This window comes from Euprymna scolopes, chromosome 5 (genome assembly GCF_053919585.1).
Source record: "Euprymna scolopes isolate OS-2025 chromosome 5, ASM5391958v1, whole genome shotgun sequence".
In the NCBI taxonomy this organism is placed as follows: domain Eukaryota; kingdom Metazoa; phylum Mollusca; class Cephalopoda; order Sepiida; family Sepiolidae; genus Euprymna; species Euprymna scolopes.
The window spans coordinates 137,910,834-137,935,322 of NC_136486.1; positions in this window are offsets into that span (position 1 = coordinate 137,910,834).

Sequence of the window (24,489 nt, forward strand, 5' to 3'; positions counted from 1 at the left end):
TTGTAATGTAAATGTCCATATTGGACTTCAAAGCTTTAATTGCCTTAAAATGGTTGGCTTGCAATGCAAATGATTTCGAGTCAATAAGACAGTCGTATAAAATGTAAACATGATCAACAAGACGTGCTTCTATCCGGGCTGTATCTTCAGACGTAGAGAGCACGTGGTTTTGAAAAGCTCTAGATATATCATTTCAAATGTACGTTAAGATTTTTGTTCTCGTCTGTTATAGAACAATTGCTGACAACGTTCTTTTTCTAGCCCATTTTATTACGATAGGGACACCGCACTAGCCAAGGTCACGGCGCTCCTTTTGACAGCAGTGACGCTATACAAACGATAGGATATAGACAACCTTTTTTATGAAAAGGGCACCACACCAACACACGAGAGAGTGTGTTTATTTTTGGTCGTAGATGACCCCGATAATTTGAACTGACCGTTAAGTGGACTTTGTATGGTCGTAGAACCGAGTTACCACGTGACCTGGATAAATATGCTGACACACGAAGCTGCTGTTGAGTGTAAGATTCCGGTTGCTACAGATTCAGTGCCTGGCCGATGCTAGGATTTTAGTGGAACAGGTCGGGACTTGACCGCGGTAGAATTCAGGTTCGTTTCCCCGGATTACTTGATTTTGTAAGTGGTCGATCGTAGATCCGCCTTTCGGGTTTAAATACTATTTCTAAATCTTAATGTTTCTTTGGAGCAAAATACTTTAAATGTATTATTAAAATATTATTGTATAATATAAGTATATAGATATACACTAGTATATATATTTTATTGTTTTAATACCGTTATAGAACCTGCTTAAAAGTTAATATCTGATTTTGTCCTCGGACTCAAATTTGAATACTGAAATGTGGTTCTGACATTTACATTTGATAAGATAGCATTTAATACTCAACCGCTGTCTAAAATTTAACAAAAAGCAAATATTCTATTGTACTTTTCCGTAAATATCATTTAAATGCCAAAAACTAAGACAACTTAGAACCGAGTTCTAATTTACCGAATAATTAGGCTTTCGAGCAAATAATTCCTAAATATGCAACCAATTTACAGTCACCGTATGTGGGCTGAATTTTTCAATTTTCACGAGTACCTGTAAGCTGCACGATATCGTTTGCATAATATCACGTATTCTCAAACCGATCGATATTTATCTACATAAAGGTACAACTTAATATGGTGGGAGCTAAAATTTCAATACGTGTATTGAAGAATGTAAAAAAATAACATACTTGTTTTTTTTTACATGGAGTTCACCACTTATCAAGACGCAATGGCCACTCAGGGATAAGGGTTATACATATCTCCACTGTATTGTGATGGGAATCGGCTCAAGTAATATATATATATATATATATATATATATATATATATATATATATATATGTGTGTGTGTGTATATAAGTTATTAGCATCATTTTTAATATAAATTATTACCATCATTTTTAATATGAATTATTACCATCATTTTAATATAAATTATTACCATCATTTTAATATAAATTATTACCATCATTTTTATTTGCTTAATCGCCATATATATTTTATAAATTACTATATATATATATATATATATATATATATATATATATATATATATATATAGTCGATTAATTGCATTCTTTAGTCGTTATTATGGAGGAAGCGTTACATGCTTTTCTGCAGTGACTTAGTCCACGATACATCGTAGTCTGTATTGCAATGCTTATATAAAAAAGAATTTATTGATAAAATGTCTTGAAATAAAGTTAACATACAAAAGTCGTTTATCATGATTTAATTGTGTTCTGAACAGAAACAGTCACTTGGAACACGCCCCTGCCTACTGTTAATTTTATACGCCGGCATTCTGCTTGTTCGATGATAACTCTGTCAGATTCACGTGTGATATAATGCTATAGTAGGGTGTCAATTTGAGTCAAGATGAGGAAGTTTCAGTTATATATTTTAGAAGATCCGTTTTCCATATTCAACGGATGAATTCCGATATGAAAAAAAAACTTTCACAGATTATTTTTGATGTATATATACCATTTGTATAAACGTTTGGAGTCTATCAGGTATGAAATCACAGGCAAAACCCACAAAAAAAATAATTTGTCTTGGATACCATCAGCTGAAACCGAACCAAATATTTTCTCTTTTAAGCGACATTCAATATAATATGGTGTAAGAAGATATTGATATCAAAACTTGAAATATTATTATAAAAAACATATTGTATCTTTGCAGATGAGTAGAGAAACACTAACACACAATTGAATATGATCAACAATTCAGAATTCACTATATAAAAAAATTTAAAGTATGTAGACTGAACATTTACAGAGTAGTTTGGTAGGGAAATGTACAAAAACAGACACATACAATGTTACTTTTATAGATATACTAGCAGCTTAGCCTGTCTTGCTTTGACCCTATGTACTGTTCCTAAATTTATGTGCATATATATATATATATATATATATATATATATATATATATATATATATATATATATATATATATATATATATTAAAAATTCAAAACAAAAACCACTTAAACAGATGAACGATAAAAAAACGAAGCAGTAAATGTTCTATGGCAACATAGCGCAGTGGATTAGGATGCTGGACTGAAATACATAAAGTCCAAGGTTCGAATCCTACCAACAGTCAAGCTACGCTGAAGAGGAGTAGGGCTCCGAAACACGCGTGTCCGTAGATTACTGTTTTTAAAAATAATAAATAAATAATAGTTCCAAATAAAATTGGGCGACTTTCTAAGAAAATCACCGGTTTCCGAGGCGGAGACATAAACATTACTATCGTTTAAAAATTCAAGACAAAAACTACTTAAACAGATGAACGATAAAAACGAATGCGACCTATATGGATTAAACGCGGAATATTCAGTGTACCTAAATCGCAATATATATTTTATACATTACTTACTAGCTCTACCTATGTATTGAGCACTTTTGAAGTAAATACTTAAAGTGTACGCATAAATTTATACTTTTGTATATTAATTTTATGTGAGTAAATGAAGTATATATATATATATATATATATTAACAGTTTTACTCGTGTACAGGTAACCTAGTTCTATAATTTTAAGTGTTTAGACTCAAAATTGGCGGCGGCGGAGGAGGAGATTAGTAGAGTCTGCATAGGTCAACTCTTTCATATGGACCTCTTAACAACCAAATTTTCGGCAAAAATTGAGTAAAAAGTTTGCTGCATGCCTGGTTACCCTTTATGTAAAGTATCAAATTTTTACACCCAAAACTGGCTGAACAGTGTGCTACATATCGCAACGCTAGGATCTTTTCAACTTTGACCGGCAGCTAAATTATCGGTCCAAGGCCTACATCGCTGACGAAACAGCCTATACGTCACCTAAATGGGGGTAGGAATGGGGATTATCGAACCAAAAGAGGGGAAAACGGGGGGATGGGACAGGGACAATCTGAAAAGGGGTTGGGATGATGACAACATGCATACTCTAGCTAAGTTAAAAAATAAACAAAAAATGCCTAACTAGCCTTCTTCTAGATGGCTCGCTAGAGTGTCAATGTTTGTTCAAGATTGCCAACATTTTTTAACCCAAGTCAATTCTAAAAAAGAAATCAAGATTATCTAAATTCACTCTACACAATCGCGAAACGTTCACCCACCTGTCGTTGAAATTTTGCGGAGTGAATTTCACCTTCGCCAGTCTAATTCGCATTCTCAATCGGTGTTTGAAAATAGGACAAGCTGGGGAGCAGTAAAGGTCTCATCTCCGTAAACCTCTTTCCGTCGCGTCGTCCAAATCACGCCTCTCATAACTGATAGCAAACACAGAAAAACATAGCGCTCTTCTTACTTCATGGTCGGTGCCCAGTTGCAGTACAGGGAAACCGAATCCAGTACCAAAAAACGCCCGTTCAGCAAGCGAACCGTGAAACCTCAATTAACTCACACAAGGGTCAAATGATGGAGCAGTGGAAGAAAGCATGATTAATGTCTTCATCCCAATCTCTGCATAAAACACAACTCGGTGTCTCAGTAAATGTCGCTGCATAAATTCTTTTGCCGATCCAGGGGACATTTCGAATTACCAGCCAGGTGAGTGATGCCTCGTAATTTTTGAAGCAGCTCGATCCAGGCGCCCAAGGCCATATTAAGCGGCGCTCCTCCTTCGTAAAACCTAACTCCTCAATCTCTTCGTCTCGAACGCATCCCCTCACTAAAGCCTCGCATAGTGCCTTGCGAGACAACAGTGGTTGCCAGAGAGACATTCTTCCACCCGTAGAAGGAACCTCTAAGCATGTTTACACTCGCGATAGAAGGAACACTCGTTTCAGGGCAAGTTATGTGCTTCCTCCTCAGCGGAATGCACGTATTCCAAAACCCGAAGGCTTTCTTAGTGCCTTTCATCCAGAATGAACCGTTTTCCTCACTAAGTGTACACCTTCGGTCCAAGTATATCAATCTAAGTGTGTGTCTACGAATTTTAACACTAGGCATACCTAGACCGCCTTCAGACTGATGCAAGTAACAGACATTCCGGCTAACCATGGCTTGTTTTCCATGCCATGAGAAGAGGAAAAAGCACACACCAGATCGACTAGTGAGGTCTCCGTGAGTAGGAGCACTGATAGACGGTATAGGATAAGTGGTTGTACATAAGAATTACATACCTCCAACCGACCCTTCAATGGCAGGTTTCTCAAGGATCAATTTGACCTTGACCGCTTCCAATACTTCAGACTAATTTTTCTCCAGTTTAAGGTCGGAGTCAAACAAGACGCCGAGTAACTTGCAGGGTCCATCAGTCCAGCTAAAAGGACCCTGAAGAGGCAAACCCCTCTATGAACCAATGCGTAAGTAAACAGATTTAACGCACCTCATTATGGCCCCTGTTACGTTGGCATACTGACTTGTTTCTATGTCGAGACTCTCATCTCGGCTCTGCTCGTTACAAGCATGGTAACATCGTCGGCATATTTACTGAGGTGGACCCACCCAGTAAAGTAATCACGCGGAGTCGATGCGATCCCTTACCTCTCCGACATACTCCCAAAGACTCTGTAATCCACTGCAACGTCAAAAACGCATGTCCCTTAGTCTCATCTCTGTCCTCGTTGCAGCGTGGGCAGGAGGCATAGTAAAACTCGTTGCTCCTGAAATCCCTGGCTAGTCTGTCAAAGAGTAACAGCGCGTCCCGTACTATCCTCTACGTGATTAAAAAGTCAGAATTGTTAATGTAGCTATTGTTTGGCGCCCAATTTCACAGCGAGAGAACCTCCCCCCTCCATGTGTAGCCGCCCCACCAGCGGATCGTTTGCGGTCCCCACCACTAAATCCTGATATAATCTTTTCCTTGGCTATGTGACGTCACTGGACCCCGGCAATGCACTAAAGGTGGTTCGACATTTGGTGAGAAAAACCGATTCCCCGCCTATCTTCTGCGACGTTCAGCGGCAGGGGCGAGTATGAGCTAAGAAAAGGCTTGCTTGACAACCGGTATCCAGGGCGAATCCTCAAGCGGTGCCCGACGTAGGAACGCCAATCCTTCAACGTGCTTTTGACTAAGCCTCCCTCACCAGGTTTCTGCGTACAAACCTGTCTACGGACAAACGGCTTTCCTCCTTTCCAAAGAACTTTGAAATGGATTCGCTCCAAAGCCTTACAGCGATCTGCAGACAGAAGAACAGACAATCGGTAAAGGATCAGCGGAAAGACGAATGTTGCACACGACTTCGTACAACACTTCAAGGACAATATCCTACGAATCCAAATCCCAACCGACGAGTCGATCTTCGTCTGTATCTCAGACCAGTTTTTCTCTATCTTTAGGATAAACCAAATTCAGAGGATCCTTACCTGACCATCCCTTCAGCCGAACTCACCTGGAAGGGCGTTGCTACCCGACGAGGCGCCCAAGCGCAGGCCAACGGACTTGCCGCGATTGACTACGGCCCTTGTGACATGTTCATACTCAGCGATCGCTTCCATCACCGCTTTAATATAACTACGTAGTGCAACGAACACGGTGGCATCATCAGCGTATGCGGACACCCTGGCAAATTTGCCGCCAAGTAGACCTATGCCGCACAGGACTGGTCTAGTCGGCTCGTCCCTTAACTTTCAAAGGAAGGGCTCCAACACCAGGACATACAACAGACGCGACAGCAGACACCCTGGCGCACCGACTGAGAGAACCCAAAGGACTCCGACAACCTACCACTTACTTGCACCGCTATCGTAGGAATGCGATACAGAACAGATATCTACTTGAGGAAGTCTGAACCAAAGCCGGAAGTCTTTATAACGAGGATCGACCATATCGAACGAGTTCCCATGCCGCTTCTAACCTCTTTATGATCGTGCGGAGCAAGAGCAAGTTGTTTTGAATTGATCGATACTTCATAGCGTAGTTCTGATCCGGCTTGACAAAGTCACCGATAACAACCTACAGTCGGTTTGCAAGAACGCCGAATAAAATCTTCAACTCTGTGTTTAGCAGATTGCTGGGCCTAACGTCATCTAAGTCCTCCCCACCATGCCGCTCTCTTTTCTTCAGTAATGTGACCACTCCTTTGGTAACCTGGCCAGGGATGAATTCCTGAGCAAACCAGTGGTTATACACATCCTTCAGAAGAGGAACAAACATTGACGGTAGCCTCAAATAAAGTTTGTAGGGCAGACCAGTGAGCCCCGGAGATTTGTTATAGCCAACCTGCCTTAACGCAGTCATTATTTCACAATCCGTATCATCCTATCACAGCTTGCTACACGGACCGCAGTAAGGCGGGGTGAACCAGGAAAAATAACTGCAAAACTCCTGGTCGCGGAGTCTGAGTAAATGTTGTCGAAACCCGTTGCAAATCACTAGCTCCAATGCAAGAATGTGTTCTTTCCAGCTTTTTTATCTCCCGAATGTACCCATCCGAGCCGCGTCTTAAGGCGGTCTTACGCTCAACAGCGTAAACGTTCACAGCTTCGTAAGAGACTCTGTTTAACCTAGCTCTACTGACTTGACATTCGTCCCCCTTAACTAATGCTATCTCTAGGGGATCCCCTCTGTCACCGCAAGGATCAGCCTATCTTCTACCTGCCTTTTTGTCCGAGCCTTGTTACCGCGAGGTTTTGGCTATATTGGACGCAAAAGTGCCTAATGATACCCTTAAGTTTCACGTACCGAATACCATTTCCAGTGGAAAGTTGGACAAGATAAGAAATCCATGTCACCTCTTCTAACTAACATCCTATCAAAGTAGGTATTCGGTTGGAAGGACACATTAGTTTGCCACGCCCACATCTCCCTTTCTGGGTGATCCAGATGGAACCTGTCGGCCAGATCGCACGAGGCCATTAAGTCAGACAGGCTGCTTTCACACATCTCCGACCCTCTAACCCCCGAGGAACAGAGAACTGGCATCTATATCTGGGGCGTGCCTTGAGGTGGCAGGAGCAGAGAGCTGCTCCATTTAATTTGGTGGACCAGACCAGAGCCCAACCATGACCTGCCGATTCGGAACCAGAGGTACCGTCGCCTAAAGAGGCACGTGAGTATCCCCTGGACGTGCCGACTGCGAATGTCTTAGCTGGACTCCGCATTATTTGTAAGAAAAAAAAAACTACACAAGTGATACAATCTCCAACAGAGAATGCTAACGACCCCGACTTCCTCGAAAAGAACGCGACTGTTTTTGTAGAACTGATTCAATGCTTTGAACATAAAAGTCTGTCTCTGATTATAAGAGATGACTGGGATGATGGACGGAAAGCATTGAACCTATTAAGAGAGCGTTATTTATCCAAAGGGAAACCGACAATTATATCATTATATACGAAACTAACGTTTCTAAAACGTGACGAGAACGAAACTATTACCTACTACGTTATAAGGGCAGAAACAACCGCCAATTCCTTAAAACTCTCAGGTGAAATAAAAAGCGATAGCCTGTTGATAATGACCCTCAAGGGACTTCCAGCCGATTTAAATGCATTTACACCTTTTGTAAGACAAAGAGACAAATTCATGAATTTTAGTGAAATTACAGTGGCTTTGCACAGTTACGAAGAGGCGAATCGGATGATCGTGAACAATATTAATTCTAGAAATATCATAGGATTCAAAAATGCTCCTCGAAAACGGACACCTCCAAATTACGCATCTCACCACAATGTTTTCCCCAAAAGTAATTTTCCCAGGAAAAAAAAAATATCTGGTATAATTGTGGACGACCCAACCACAAAAGTTTCCAATGTCGATATAAAAGCTCAAAAATGGGCTCCATAAAAAACTTGGAGAACTTTGATGAAGAACATACATTTCTATTCACATGTAACTTTTACAGTACCACAAACGGTAAAAATCTCTTTGTCCATTGTGGTGCCGCAGCACACGTTATCACCAAGGAATCTGATTTTATAAATTTTGCTTTAAACTTTAATCCACAAAGTTATTTTGTCGAACATGCCGACGGTAGTATATAAATGATATAGTCTTGAAAAGAGGCGATGCTAAAATATCACAAAAAAATAATAATGGCGAAATTTGTAAGTGTATTCTTAAAAAGAATCTTTTAATACCTACAATTAAGCAAGACATATTTTCCGTGCAGACTGCAATTAAACCAATATAAAGGTTAGCCAAAACAAGTCAAAATTAATATACCCAAATAGAACTGTATTTGACATTGAAGAAAATGACCGGCTATATTATTTAAAAAGTATGGTTCCCTCAAAAATTGGCTCTCACGACTTGGACACCTGATATAACATTCTAGGACACTGCAGTACAACTGATATTAAAAAAAATATACCAAATATAGTCGAAGGCATGAAAATAAAACCTTCAAACAATCTCCCGAATTGTGATGTATGTGAACAGGGAAAATTACAAAATATATAAGCAAAACACTCGGCAATAAGCCAGGAAAATTCACTCATCTGTGCACTTAGAATTAGCAGGTCTGATCACCCCGATGGGGAAATAATCTAAGGCACGTTTTGAACTTTGTTGATGATTTTCCCCGTTTGATTATAGTTTATTTTCTAAAAAAAAAACAGGTTCGACACTATCCTCGCAACTAAGACACCTTTAGCTGATATTGCCCCGTACGACTCGGTAAATATTCGCTCAGACAATGTAACTGAATTTACTAGGAAAAGTGTGAGTTTCTATTAATTAACCATCGTATTAAACACGAGAAATCTTCCTCATTTCAAAATGGCACGTCTGATAGGGCATGCCAGAACCTTTTTGAGATGGCAAGATGACTACTTATCGAATCTAAATTAGCGCATAGTTTATGGACGTATGTTATAATGGCAGCAGTATATATCAGAAATAGATCGTTCAAAAGAAGATTAGGCAAAACACCGTATGACGCGTTTTGCCGTTTAAAACCAAAAATGAATCGATTGCATATATTTGGTTAAGATTGCTTTGCACTTATCGAAAATACACATGAACTAAATATTAAAAGCAAAATGGTATTTTCGTGGGTTACGATAAAAACGGTCCAGCATATTAAACCTACTTTCCAGACCAAAATGGCATAAGAAGGGCTAGAGTTGTAAAATTCAGTGATACACTTAATTTAAAAAAAATGGTGAACCATTGGACAAAGTCGTGAGGAAATATTATCTAATATCTTAATCGATCACAATGAAAATATTAATAATTACGGTAATAGCGGTAAAACAACTGACGAAAATATTAAGCAGACACATCGATACCCGATAAGGACGCGAAAAAGTTCAGCCTTCTTACAAATTGAAAAGATACAAGACTACGCAGTGGATTACTGTTACTCGTTGAAAAGCGCACCGGAAAGGCGACTAATTCCGAAAATCACCAAGAATGGAAAAAAAATATGGAATCCGAATTGAAAATTTTATCTGAAAATAACACATGCGAAATAGTGGTAAAATATATATAATGTCTTCACGCTGGGGTTTTTTCCCCAAATTCTTGCAGTGAAACTTTTAGAGCAAGATTTGTTGCAAAAGGTTTTTCACAAATTTCTGGAGTGGAATATTTTGCCACATTTTCATCAACGACAAATTTAACGACAATTAGAATTTTATTACAACTTGCCGCTTAATACAATTTTAAAATACATCAATGTACAAAATGCTTATTTAAATACTCCGATTAATTGTGAATTTACTATCAAGAAGGATTTTAAATGAAAAATAAAAATTTCTTCCGGAGACTGAATAAATCGTTATATGGACTAAGACAAAGTGCTTGTAATTGGAATTTAAAATTCCATAATTATTTAATAGAAAAAGAATTCAAGCAATGTCCCGTAGACGTATACCGAAAATATAGGTAATTACTTGCTGGTTTTGTTTTTTTTGTGTTGACGATATATTCCGCGACTCAGATTGTGAAAAAAATTGTGTATAAAAATAAATAAATAAAACATTTTTAATGGCCGATTTTGGATAATTTTCATGGTTTTACGGTATAAAATTTACCTGTGAAAATGAAAGTATAACAATGGACCAATCATGGTACATTGAAAAAATTCTGCTCAAGTTCGGAATGCAAGATTGCAAACCGCGTACAACTCCCGGTGAGATGGATATAAATAAAAAATGTAGAGACCGAAAAAAATTAATAACCGATCGATTATACAGAGACATAATTTGAAGTCTCATATATTTGATGACCACCATAATGCCTCATATGTGTTACAACGTAACACACCCATCTAAAGACTTACCGAAACCGACAATTAAGGGTCTTAATCGTCCTAAACAAATCCTTCATTATCTAAAATGAACCAAGGAACACTAATATTTAAAAAGTCAACACATCCTCTAAATTTAGAAGGATTTTCAGATTCAGATTGGGGTAACGCTGAGTATGGAAAAAGTATAACGGGATACTGTTTTAGACTGTCAAGGGCTAGACATATGCTCTCTTTAAAGGTTTAAGATCCATTTTTTGAAGTCTAAATGGTGGAATAATACGGTTACCAATGCCATTGTTTTGCATGTTTTCTGACTGGCATTTATTTGCAGAGAATAATAAAATTTCTTCCACAAATGCTCGTTAATTAATAATTCTAAAAGCGATGTCAGACAACTATAAAAATACTCGAAAAATTAGACTTTATTGGATGTATGGTAAAGAAATTACAGTATATTTGCATTGAATTCTGCAGAAAATATATTAATTAATAAAATCCCACATTTTAAAATGAAAAAATGTTAAGTAATTTCAAGTGATATACATACATACTAGCTGTACCCTGCCACGCGTTGCTGTGGCTCAATCTGGTGTAATTGAAAAGTCTAATAAAAAGAGAAAATGCGTGTTTCTTATAGTCTTCGTACAGCAATCCACTCCAAAAAGTACAAAAAAAAAAAAGGTGAAAATGAAAAAAAAAAGTTATACTCTTGCAAATTGGATCCGGATCCTCGGGACTTACCGGCAATCATGGCCTGGGCTCGACCAATATTCAGTGGATTAAGCCGAACGTTTCTAAACCGTTGAAATGCTAGAGTTTTTTTCGTTTTTTTTGTATTAAAAAATGTGAGTTGTTAATTAATATTTGGGTGAGGGGGGGTAATATACACAGATTCGAAAAAGTTGTCCACAAACGAATAAATGAAAGCAAAGGTGAAGTAAATTACGTTTCTACCTAACTGGATATTTTTTTTTTAGTGTTTTTACATAATGCAAAACGTTTAATCGGCTCGAAAGACTCAGTGTTTATCGATGGATTTGAAACAGACGAATGGTCGCGGACTCTGTTGGATAGGTTAATTTTGGGAAAATCGGGTATAACTAAAAAACTATACAAAACAATTTCAGACACCACTGATTATATGTTATCGTGACATAGGCTGACATATTCGGTGGGTGTATGACAGTATTTTGTATAGTTTTTTTTTAGTTTTAAATAATTTTCCCAAACTTAGCATCATCAACAGTGTCCGCCATCATTAGTATTTTTCAGATACACTGATAAACACTGCTTTTCGAGCCTACTAAATGTTACAGTAAATAAAACGAGGTTGTATTACTAAACACAGAAACGAAAAAGTCGTCAAAAATAAATATAAAAAATTAATGTTATCAAAGGCAAGATAAGTTACTTTTCTAGCAAACTGGACAAGATTTTAGTTTTTTTTTATTTTGTGTAAAATGTTTAATCGGTCTGAAAACATGTTGTGTTTATCGGTATATTTGAAAAAATATAAAAGGGGGCAGACTGTGTTGAACACGATAAGTTTTGGAAAATGAGTTAAAATTAAAAAAAAATCTATAAAAAATACTGTCAGGAACTCACTCAATATATGTTACCGTGACATAAGCGGGCATGTAATCGGTGGTTTTTACAGTATTTTGTATAGTTATTTTATTTTTTTTTACACAGTGATCACCACTTATCAAGGCCCGGAAGCCACTCAGGGATAAGGTTATTGCAAGTACATTACGTTAGTGTGGAGAATTGATGAAGTGTTTACTTAAGGGGGCGGTTCATTAGGAATTTGTTCACGTTGGACTTGAACACATCCAAGATGTAGTCCGGTGAGAAGCAGGCTCAAGGAACAGAGTTCCACAGGCGTACACTTCTAAGAAAGAAGCTTTGTTCATGGAATCCGCGTTTTGATTAAGGCACAGATAGAGAGTGGGGGAAAATTTTCACAGGGGATTCAGCTAGACGGGTAATTTTTGTGAAAGATTGGGGACGGGGGAGCAGAGATTGGAGTTCAGACGAGTACCTGCCATGGAAATAACGATAAAACAAGGATAGTCTCGCAACGTCTCTTTTGTGGGAGAGAGGTTGCAGGGTAGAGAAAAGGGCATCCCCCACTAAGCCTCGAAGTCGTTTTTGTTCTCTGTCCAGGCAGGATAGGCTGTTTTCAGCAGCCCCTGCCCAGATATGGCAACAGTATTCCATCCTTGGACGTACTTGGCTTTTATATAGATAGAGAATTGCATCAGTAGTGAGATATCTTCTGGAGCGGTAGAAGGATCCCACCATCTTTCCAGCGACCTTGACAACAGACTTGATGTACGTGTTCTATTTCAGGCCAGGAGTAAAGGTCAAACCCAGAAGCTTGTCAAAACACGGGGCCTCAGCCAGACGAGAGCCATCTATCACAATTGATGCCAGATGGGGATCAGAGCGTTGATAATGTAAGGATAGGAGTTTGGTTTTAGATACATTAAAGGTAACCAACCACATCTTCCCCCACTGAACCACGCGCTCAAGATCAGAGGAGAGAGAATCAGAGAGAACTTTGTCATTTACAGCCTTTGATGTATTGCCGTAGATGGTCGTGTCATCAGCATAAATGTCAACGAATGATTTAAGTATGTGTTTAGGGATGTCATTGATGTAGATAAGGAAGAGAGTTGGGCCCAGTATTGACCCCTGAGGGACTCCAGCATTTCTATTGCAGGCCTCCGATTTTTGTCCATCTACCAGTACTCTTATGAGCCTATCGGAGAGAAATGATTTAATGATTGAGAAAACATTTCCAGTTATACCGTAGCTGGAAATCTTGTGAAGTAGACCCTTATGCCATACCTTGTCGAACGCCCTTGATATGTCAAGAGCAATTACCCTAGAAAGTGAGCCTTTATCAAGAGATTCACTAATCCTGTGGGATATAACCGTCAGCACATCTGCGGTAGATCTTGCAGAGCGGAAACCATATTGTGTGTCACTAAGTAGGTTATTCCTGCTGAGATGGTGGACTATTTCTCTATTTAATATGGATTCCAGCAACTTACTCATGACACACAGGAGACTTATTGGTCTGTACTGAGAGGGAGATGACTTATCACCTGAATTCTTAAATACAAGGAAAACTTATGAGGTCTTCCAGGGAGTCGGAAAGCACTTTCCCTTAAGGCAGCGCTTAAATAGTTTCGTAAGTATGGGAGCAAGTTCTGGTTGAAGCTTTTTTAACACTATAATTGGGATGCCATCAGGACCAGTTGTTTTACTGGAATCTAGGTTATTGATTAGCTTTGCGACCTCATGCACGGATATTTGTATGTTACCTAGCTTGTTCTGTGTTATAGGAGAAAATATGGGGAGTTAATGGCCTTCGTCGCATAGGGTAGAATTAGCTGCAAAGTTCTTTGCAAATAGTCTGGCCTTGTCTGACGCTGACGAGATGACCTCTTGTCCATTGATCATGGTTGGGATAGAACGCACACTTCTGTTCAGGATCCTATCTGTTATTTGCCAAAACTGGTGGAAACCAAGCCGCTGATCAGCTACCTTGGATTTAACAGACTGGGCATATAGCTCTCTTGCATTTTTTATTACTCCTTTACAGTAGTTGCTGGCAGTCCTGAAAGCAGCTTTAGTCTCAGTGCATCTGTTACGTTGTAGCTATGGAAAAATTGATTTCTGTGCCCGATAGCAGCAGCACATTCTGAGGAGAACCATGGCTGGCTGTTAGGTTTTTGTTGGAATATTTTAGATGGTATGAATTGGTCTATGCCTACAATTAACCATTCGGTCAGATCTGATACTATAGAGGACACTTCCTTTTTAAACATGGAGTGCAGAGGTAAATCAGATATGAATGTACGGAAGCTATCCCAGTCAGCCATAGAGTATCGGTATACAGTACGGTGGAGGGGTACGTCTGGGGGCTTCTTACATTTCGTTTTTATCTTAACTTATACGACGGAGTGTTCGGAGGATCCTAGAGGAGAATGAATGGAGCATGAAAATAGCTCAGGGGAAGTTGAGAGAAAAAGGTCTAGGTCTAGGAGGCTTGCATATTGACCGGGTGTATCGGGCACACGGACGGGTTCGCGAACAATCTGAGTGAGGTCATAAGCAATGGCAAAATCATGACTTAACCTCCCCTCATCATCTGTCTTATATGAATGGGTCAACCATTCCACGTTATGGACGTTGAAGTCACCACAGATGTGAATGTAAGCCGAGGGATGTGCAGACAGTATGTGGTCTATTTTCTCAGATATCCGTTTAAAGATAGTAACTCCGCTGTTGTGGGGCCGATAGAGGGCAAATATAAATGCAGTGGTGTTAGCAAGTGCAACCCTGAAACACTTATAAGGTAAATTTGGATCTTCTCTAGAGATATCCCTGCCACACGGGAAGCCATCCTTAATGTAGGCAAATATTCCGCTGTTGTGGGGCCGATAGAGTGCAAATATAAATGCAGTGGTAGTAGCAAGTGCAATCTTGAAGCACATATAGAGTAAATTAGGATCTTCACTAGAGATATCCCTGCCACACGGGAAGCCATCCTTAATGTAGGCACATATTCAATGCCCATGGCGATCTTGGGGGTCGGATTTAGCTGTTAAATTAGAGTGTCCGTAATTATGAACTCATCTAGTGAAGTTGTCGGCCCTATTCCAGTTTCACTTAGAAATAATATGTTCGGTTTCGTCTCCTGTAATTGGGTTTCAACCTCTGGAAGGTTGGAACGTAGACCCCTGATGTTGGAGAAGTAGACCTGGTAGTAGGGGTCTACGTTGGAAGATGGGGTTCTAGGTTTAATCGAGTTTTTATTCTGGAGATATTTCATGTTGAGGTTTTGGGATTTATGGAATAGGTCGGCATACTTGGTTAGAGCAGTACAGAGAGGGAAAGTGAGAGAGGAAAAGACAGGGATTTTTTTTTGTAGCACTTGAAAAGGTAAAGCCGTAACAATTACCAACTAGTATGCCATCGAGAGGCCCCACCAGAGACTACTGCATGGGCCAGATCCACTCACCAAGATTGCAATACAGCAGTCCCAGTACTTTGCGCCTGCTGATAGGACAGCCCCCTGAGTGGTTAATCCAAGGTTCGGGTCCCTTACTATCAGGCGGATAACGTCAGCCCAGACAAAACGTTTACCTCAAGCACCCTTACTAGTGACATGTCCACAATGACAGACAGAGACAGAAAAATTTCCAACATCTCAGACTACTGGTCACCAAGTACTACCCACCTTCTTCTTACGCTCTAGAAAGACACGACGATATGCCAGCTACCAGTAGCAAAAGGACGGCGGACGAAACACTTTGGCAAAAACGTAAAGAATTTTTTTTAAAAACTCATCCTAAATGTTTTTTCTGTTACCTTGTTTTTAAACTTGTTTTTCTTGTTTTATTTATGTATTTGTCTGTATTCTCCTGTCTTATTCGTCAACCCCCATGCTACAAAGTAAACGATAAAAACAAACAACACGCCGGAAACTAACGATAAAAAGGCCAGAAATTATTCTCTATTAGAGTAGATAAACTTAGGACTTTATATATAAAAAAAGTTAGAACTTTTTTAACAATAAAAAAAAATTATTCATTTTCCCAAATTTAACGTGTTTTATAATGAGTCTACTGCCATTTGTAATTTTCAAATATAGCAGTAAATACTGTATTGTTTCGAGCCGAATAAACATTTTACATGTACCGCGCTTAAATTTAAATTTCACGATATTTTTTTTGGAGGTATTTTTATTACATTAGGTACACCTCCACAATTTTCGATTATGGTGAATAAGAAAATTTCATTTTAAATTTGCAGACGCAAGTAGTTTTCGAGATATAAAGACCTGTACTAGGCACTATATTTCACTGACGACCATGAATAACACTCCCAACCTCCTTATAATAAGAACGGCTTTCGGAATAAACAACAACCATGCCTAACCACATGCCTGTATTTCGTCTGTTAAAACCAGCTTTTGGAATAAATATCACCATTCTCCCCTATTTTAAGACGGCTTTCGGAATAAACACCCCAACCTACCCATGTTAAAAATTGTGGAGGTGGAACTTTACCCTTTGCTTTTTTAATGAATTTTAGTTGAAAGCACAGAATAGTGACAAAACACCATCCCCTTCCCTTGCTAATAATGGCTGAAAAAAATAACGATTTTCTTGGTAGAAACTCTTCTGTATTTTACCTAACAATTTCTGGTGCTAATGCACTTACTGATTCGCACTATTTTTTAATCGTATTTCCAAGTTTAATTAAAGTTTTATGATATGTTTTTATTAAATTGTAAGGTTAAAGTACAGAATATGTACAAAACACCCTCCTCTCCCAATGTTAAAAATGGCTTTTTAAATAATAACCTTATTATTTCAGAACGGATCACTCTCTGCATGAGTACCTAATATTTTTTTTATTTTTTCAGCCACTCTTACCATAGAGAGGGGATGGTATTTTGTAACTATTCTGTGCTTTCAACTAACAGTTTATTATAAAAAAGATATCGTGAAATTATAAAAAAAAACATATTGGAAAATTTGAATTTAACTTAAAATAAAACAAAAAAAAAGAACGTGAACGGTTCGTTCAACATTGTAGCCGGATCTTATTTGGCAATAAGGTCACGTTAGTCGATTAATGGGTGATAATGCACTTACTGATACGAGCTATCTTTTAAATCGTATTTCCAAGTTTAATTAAAGTTTTAAGTTTTTTTCGTATTTCTTTAGATTATGTCCACCTCCACAACTTTCTTATAAATGACGGCTTTCATAGATTTCCGTCTATACTGAATACGGAAATCGCATTGAAATTTTGCAGAAGTAAGTAGTTTTCGAAATATAAATAGTTGTTTTATGCATTGTATTCTTTGGCGGCCATCTTTGTTATGCGCGTAGATTTGTTTATGACGTGCGCACATGCGTGTAAAAAGATGGCCGCCAGAGAGTACAATGCATTATGCAACTTTTTATATCTGGATCATTACTTACTTCTGCAAAATTTCAATGCGATTTCCGTATTCAGCATAGGTGGACCTAATCTGAATATTTACCGATTTTTTTATTCAATTGTAAGGTTAAAGTACAGAATAGGAACAACCCCAGGTTAAGAATGGCTTTTTAAATAATAGCGTTATTATTTCAGCACGGATCAATAAGTGCATGAGTACCCAATTTCTTTAATAAAGAAAAAACATTGATAATTTCTTATATAAAAACATCTTCTATAAAAAAAAGAAAAAAGTGTACTTTCAATTTTTGTTAAAAAAGTTTTTCTTAAAAAACAAAACAATCCATTAATCGGTACTCATGCAGAGAGTGATCCTCGCTGAAATAATAACGTTATTATTTCAAAAAACATTCTTAATATGGAGAGGGGAGGGTGTTTTGTACCTATTCTGTACTTTAACCTTACAATTGAATAAAAAACAACATATCGTAAAACTTTTATTAAACGTTGAAATACGATTTAAAAAATAGCGCGGATCACTCTCTACATAAGCACCGAAAGTACATAATAGTTAGAAAACATCTTCCCTCCCCATGTTAAAAATGGCTTTCTAAATAATAATGTTAATGTTTCAGTACTGTTCTTGTCTGTTAAGTTTAACTTTTTTTTATTAAATTGTTAGGTGAAAGTACAGAATAGTTACAAAACACCCCTACACATGTTAAGAATGGCTTTCTAAATAATAACGTCAATATTTTAGCACGGTAGCTTCTCTGCATAAGTACGATGTTTGTTTATTAAATTGTTAGGTGAAAGTACAGAATAGTTACAAAATACCGTCCGCATGTTAAGAATGTCTTTCTAAATAACCTGCATGGTATTTTCAATGCACTATCTATTTTTGTTTATTTAATTGTTAGGTGAAAGTATAGAATAGATGCAAACCTCCCGCCATGTTAAGATTAGCTTTCTAAACAATAACGGTATTATTTCAGTTCGGTACCTTCTCTGCATAAGTACCATCTTTTGTTTATTAAATTGTTAGGTGAGAATATAAAATAGTTACAAAACGCCCTCCCCATGTTAAGAATGGCTTTCTTAATAATATTATTTTCTCACGGTACTTTCCCTGCATAAGTACCATGTTTTGTTTATTAAATTGTTAGGTGAAAGTATTGAGCACTGTTGAAATAATATTTAAACATTGTGTATATATAATATATTGGTACTCATGCAGAGAGTGAACCGTGCTAAAATTCAGAGGCTTGCCTTTTTTCTGTTGTTATTGGCCTTCGTACCAGGATCAAAGTGTAGTATCTATCCGGCAGATACTGCAAGCAAATACCATATGTGGGGGAAACCCCACATATACGACCTTGGTCAATGTAGGGGCAAAACTTCTTACCAATTGTCACTATCCAGCTCCCCTACTCCCCAGGGAGTTGGACCCCATTTCCTCTTCACTCCTCATATTAAAAATCGGCCTTGTGCCTTATTTGCTCGGTGGGAGGGCAAATAAATACCTCTTGGCCTTCGGGCCGGGATATAAGTGTAGTATCTGTTCCGGCAGATATTGCAAGCAAAGACCATGTTCGGGGGGAAACCCCACATACAAGACCATGGTAAATGTAGGGGCAACCCTTCATGCCAATTTGCACTATCCAGCTCCCATTTCCCACCCATCGGGAGCTGGTCCCCTTTTCCCTCCTCCCTCTCTCTCCACATTAAAAACCGCTTGTGCCTAATTTGCTCAGTGGGGAAGCAAATAAATACATCTTGGCCTTCGTGCTGGGATCAAAGTGTAGTATCTGTTCCGGCAGATGCGGCGGCAAGTAAAGCCAATATGTGGGGGCAGCCCCACATATAAGACCTTTGTCAGTGTAGGGAAAACACTTCATACCAATTTTCACCATCCAGCTCCCCTACCCCCGGGGAGTTGGTTCCCATTTCCCCTTCACTCCTCACATTAAAAATCGGCCTTGTGCCTAATTTGCTCGGTGGGGGAGCAAATAAATTCCTTGGCCTTCGGGATCAAATGTAGTACTGCAGATGCTGCACTTAAGATAATTTGTACAAGTAAATGGAGTTTAAACCCTCTATACTGGGACACTTATTATTTTCGGTAACCAGAGTGCTCCTTTTTTCCTACTTTTAGGAGAGCTGTTTTTTACCCCACATTAAAAACGGCCTTGTGCCTAATTTGCTTTGGTGGGGAAGCAAATAAATACAATAACGTTATTATTTAAAAAGCAATTCTTAACATGGGGACTGTTTTGTATCAGTACTTTAACCTTATAATTGAATAAAAAACATATCATAAAACTTTAATTAAACTTAAAAATACGATGTCACTCTCTGCATTAGCACCAAATATTATTCAAGCAGGTTACCGCTCCGTAAATTTTCTTCGAAAAAAACCTGTACTTTCACCTAAGAATTCATAGTTTTAATAATAAAAAAGTTCATATTTTCTCATATCAAAACAGCTGTTTAAAAAAACAAAATACACTTCGTCTTTTATGCTTCAACTCAACTTATGTTTGCCTGATATAATAAAGAAAAAAATTAAATTATGAAAATTGGAAGATAAACAAATGAATTAGTTTTTTTTTTACTGAACGAGTAAACAAAAAATAAATTTTTGTAATTCATTTCGTCAAATCGTGGTGTATGAAAAGAATTGAAACGAAAGTTCAGTTCTATCAACAATACAGGTTCACCCTATCGGATTACGAAAAAATATTTTTTATTTTATTTAATATTTTTATAATTGCCGATGTTAATTTATTTTAATAACATAGAAACAGCCATCGACTCTTAAGTTGGGGTGTCTGAAAATTGTTAATAAATTGGTTATGTAAAAATATGGTTTTATCGACTTTGAACGAACCAAAAATTACATTATATATATATATATATATATATATATATATATATATATATATAATATAGAAATTAAATAATCCAAACGCTTTATTTTTTTTGCATGCAGGTGTTTACTAGTATTTTGTCAATGCTTAACATCCAGTTTATATTTAACAAATGTGGTCAATAATATATGAGATGGTGAGTAATACGTTTTCAGTAAGTAAAAACTTGATAATAAAGTTTAGATAGAAAATTGTTATGCTTTTTTCATTTTTTTTATGATACTTATTTTCGCTTTATGATTCCAATTCAGATTTGCATTGCCATTTATTATTGGCCTTACGGTTTACATACCATGGGGATGTTTGATAAGCTTAGTATTTAGCTCAACAACATATTCCGTTTACCATTATGTCAAGGTTAAAATTTGTTTTTATCTCTTTCTATTATTATAAAAATCGTGACTATATTATGGTCTTTCTTTCAAACTTACGTTTACATAATATAATAATAAGCTTAGGATTTTCTACTATATAATAAAATGAATGCAGAAATTCTCCTCTGAACAAAATTACGGTAGTTTTGCAGTAATAAATGCCGCACGCAAATTTACTATGTTTAAAATTTTACCAACCATATTCTGTAACTTTCGAACGCCGTTACATGCATATTTATTTGTTATAATTAAAATGTTACCGTTTCTTTCCTACGACCCACATCATCACGATCGCTAAGATCTCTAGACGAGCGCATCCGTATTTTCCTATCTAATAGAAAATTCTTCCCACCGCTCACAATCAACACTCGTTAAGTATTTTAACATTATAACTTTATTGCACTGAGAGACTCATAAACTGGCTGAATCGGCCATACACATTCAACTACCTTCACTATTCACTACACTATTCGAAAATAATGATATCTCCTCACTAATATTCCGGCTATTGTCATTAGCTTAAACCATAGTATTCTATTAATCGGGTACGCACAAATTCTTACAAAACATGAACAAGCACAAGCCTTATTAAATATGGCCGCTTAATCTGCACATATTAAAATGTTTATGCATATTAAACCAATAAAATATTCTGTCACGCTAATATTCATAAATTTACGTAGTTATATCCCAACGTCGTGTTCTACATGCATTATAATTTCCAATCATATTTTTTCCTTTATATTACAGACTAATTTTTCCAAAATTATACCATACCATTTTGCTATAAGTTACAAAAGTACATAGCCGTAAATTTTATATAAAAAAATAGTTCGCGCAGCTTCCCCTGGCGTTGCCGCGTAGTTCAGCGTCCTAAATTATGCCATAAATGAAAAGATATTATTTTTGTTTATATTTAGCACTTAAGCGATTGACTGAAATACACGTAAATCGTTTACGAATATGTAGCATATATGTATTTATATGTCCAGAAGAAAGAACGGCATATAATTCTTAGCAAAGGAAAACGTACAATTAAAAGCTAGGTAGCGTGGTCAGGGAAGAAAGAAAAATGCAAATTTTCGAAAATTCAGCGTGAAAGAAATTAAAAATGATATGAACAAAAACTTATTTTTGCAATTGCGATGCTTAATTTATATCTAAAATTATTCAAAAAACATGGATTAGCGATAGAAAAGATACTATTGATAGCATATTAGAAAACACATTTTACATAAAAACAATACCCAACACACACATACACATATACGTGGTTAAAAATCATTTTTATCAAATACATATACGTCAAAGAACGACATTATTTTGCACCAAACTAAATCTTATATATATATATATATATATATATATGTATATATATGTATATATATATATATATATATATATATATATATATATATATATAATTTGAGGTTGCTACTTTCCAAAGGTAGGGTAACCAGTTAAATATAACGAGGTTCATACAAGAGTGTTCAATACAGAATAGAGCAGTTCACATTTGTCTTTACATAAGCAGTAGTTTGTTGCCAGCAACAAACTACTACTTATGTAAAGACAAATATATATCACATATATTATATATATGATATATATATATATATCATATGTATATATATATATATATATATATATATATATATATATATATATATTCATCCACATACAGTATAGTTTCGCTGTTTCATAGGGAACTGCCTCAAGCTAGGATCAAAACCTGACCGCCCAAATGACAGTTAAGGATATGCATATATATATATTAATATATATATATATATATATATATATATATATATATATATATATATATATATATACTTGTTTATTGTTATATAAACATGCTCACATCCCGCTGCTACAAATAGCCACTTGTTTCAATCAAACAACAGATATCATCAGGCAGCGACTTGACTATTCAAAAGTTCATTGAACTTTTGAATAGTCAAGTCGCTGCCTGATGATATCTGTTGTTTGATTGAAACAAGTGGCTATTTGTAGCAGCGGGATGTGAGCATGTTTATATAACAATAAACAAGTATTATCAGCTCTTTTTATTGAGCACTGTCTAACAACCTCGTTGAATTCATTAGTCCATTACTTTTGAATATAAAAAAACCCGAGTATATATATATATATATATATATATATATATATATATATATATATATATATATATATACGAGCAAACAGTTAATAAAACATGTTATAAAACGCTTTGAGAAAGAGTAAAAACATATTTAATATGAAAAGGAAACATTTGATAAGTGGATCCACTATATCCACTTATCAAGTATTTCCTTTTCAGATTAAATGTTTTTACTCTTTTTCAAAGTGGTTTTTAACATGTTTTATTAGCTGCTGGCTCGTATTATAAGCTCTACCTCGTATTTGTTTTTATCGAGCTTTTACATCTGGCTGAGATACCTTTATACATATTAATTCTTTAATATTTATAATATACTTTGTTTTACCATCAGTGATCATTTTGGTAAATTTAATTGTAATTTGTATTTTATTATATATATATATATATATATATATGTGTGTGTGTGTGTGTGTGTCTGTGTGTATGTGCATATATATATATATATATATATATATATATATATATATATATATATATATATATATATATATATATATATATACTGAATGTGATAAATATGTACATATATTACTAAACATATTAATAACAATAACTATTCTTGTAGCATGTTATATGTATATAAATACGCTGAATGGGATAAATATGTACAAACATATGCTGAATGTGATATATATATATATATATATATATGTGTGTGTGTGTGTGTGTCAGTGTGTGTGTGCGCGTATGTGTGTGACTATTATATGTGACAAATATATAGCTAAAAACTAAAATGAAAATTAGACCTCGGAAATATGTTTAAAAAATACGTAATTAATACGCTGTTACGGTACCTTTAAATTCTTAGTTTTGTGAAATTGTTCTTGATGTCTTTCGACGTAAATATTATTATGCCACGGTTGTTTTTAAAGATATATTTGTTGTAGACAAATTTAAAATGGAACCATATATTTTTTAGAGTAAACAAATACTTATCTAATAACAATGTTTGAACACGATTAAATCGACATTCGTCGCAACTAAACAAATATAAATTATGATTTACTAGGACAGCACCACTTCATAATAAATATGCATAAATACGTAAAATATTTTTAACAGAACAAGAAATGCATGTATATATATATATATATATATATATATATATATATATATATGTTTATATATATATATATATATATATATATATATATATATATATATATATATATATATATATATATATACAGGGGACCCACAAAAATAGGGCCCCGACTGTAATTAGGCCCCGTTTCTTAGTGTTTTGCCCGAATGAAATGAAACTTTGGTTATAACTACTTTATTATATTCAAAACATCACATCAAAACAGAAGGGTCTTTAGCCTTTTTTTTCTCCGTTCTACAGCATATATTCT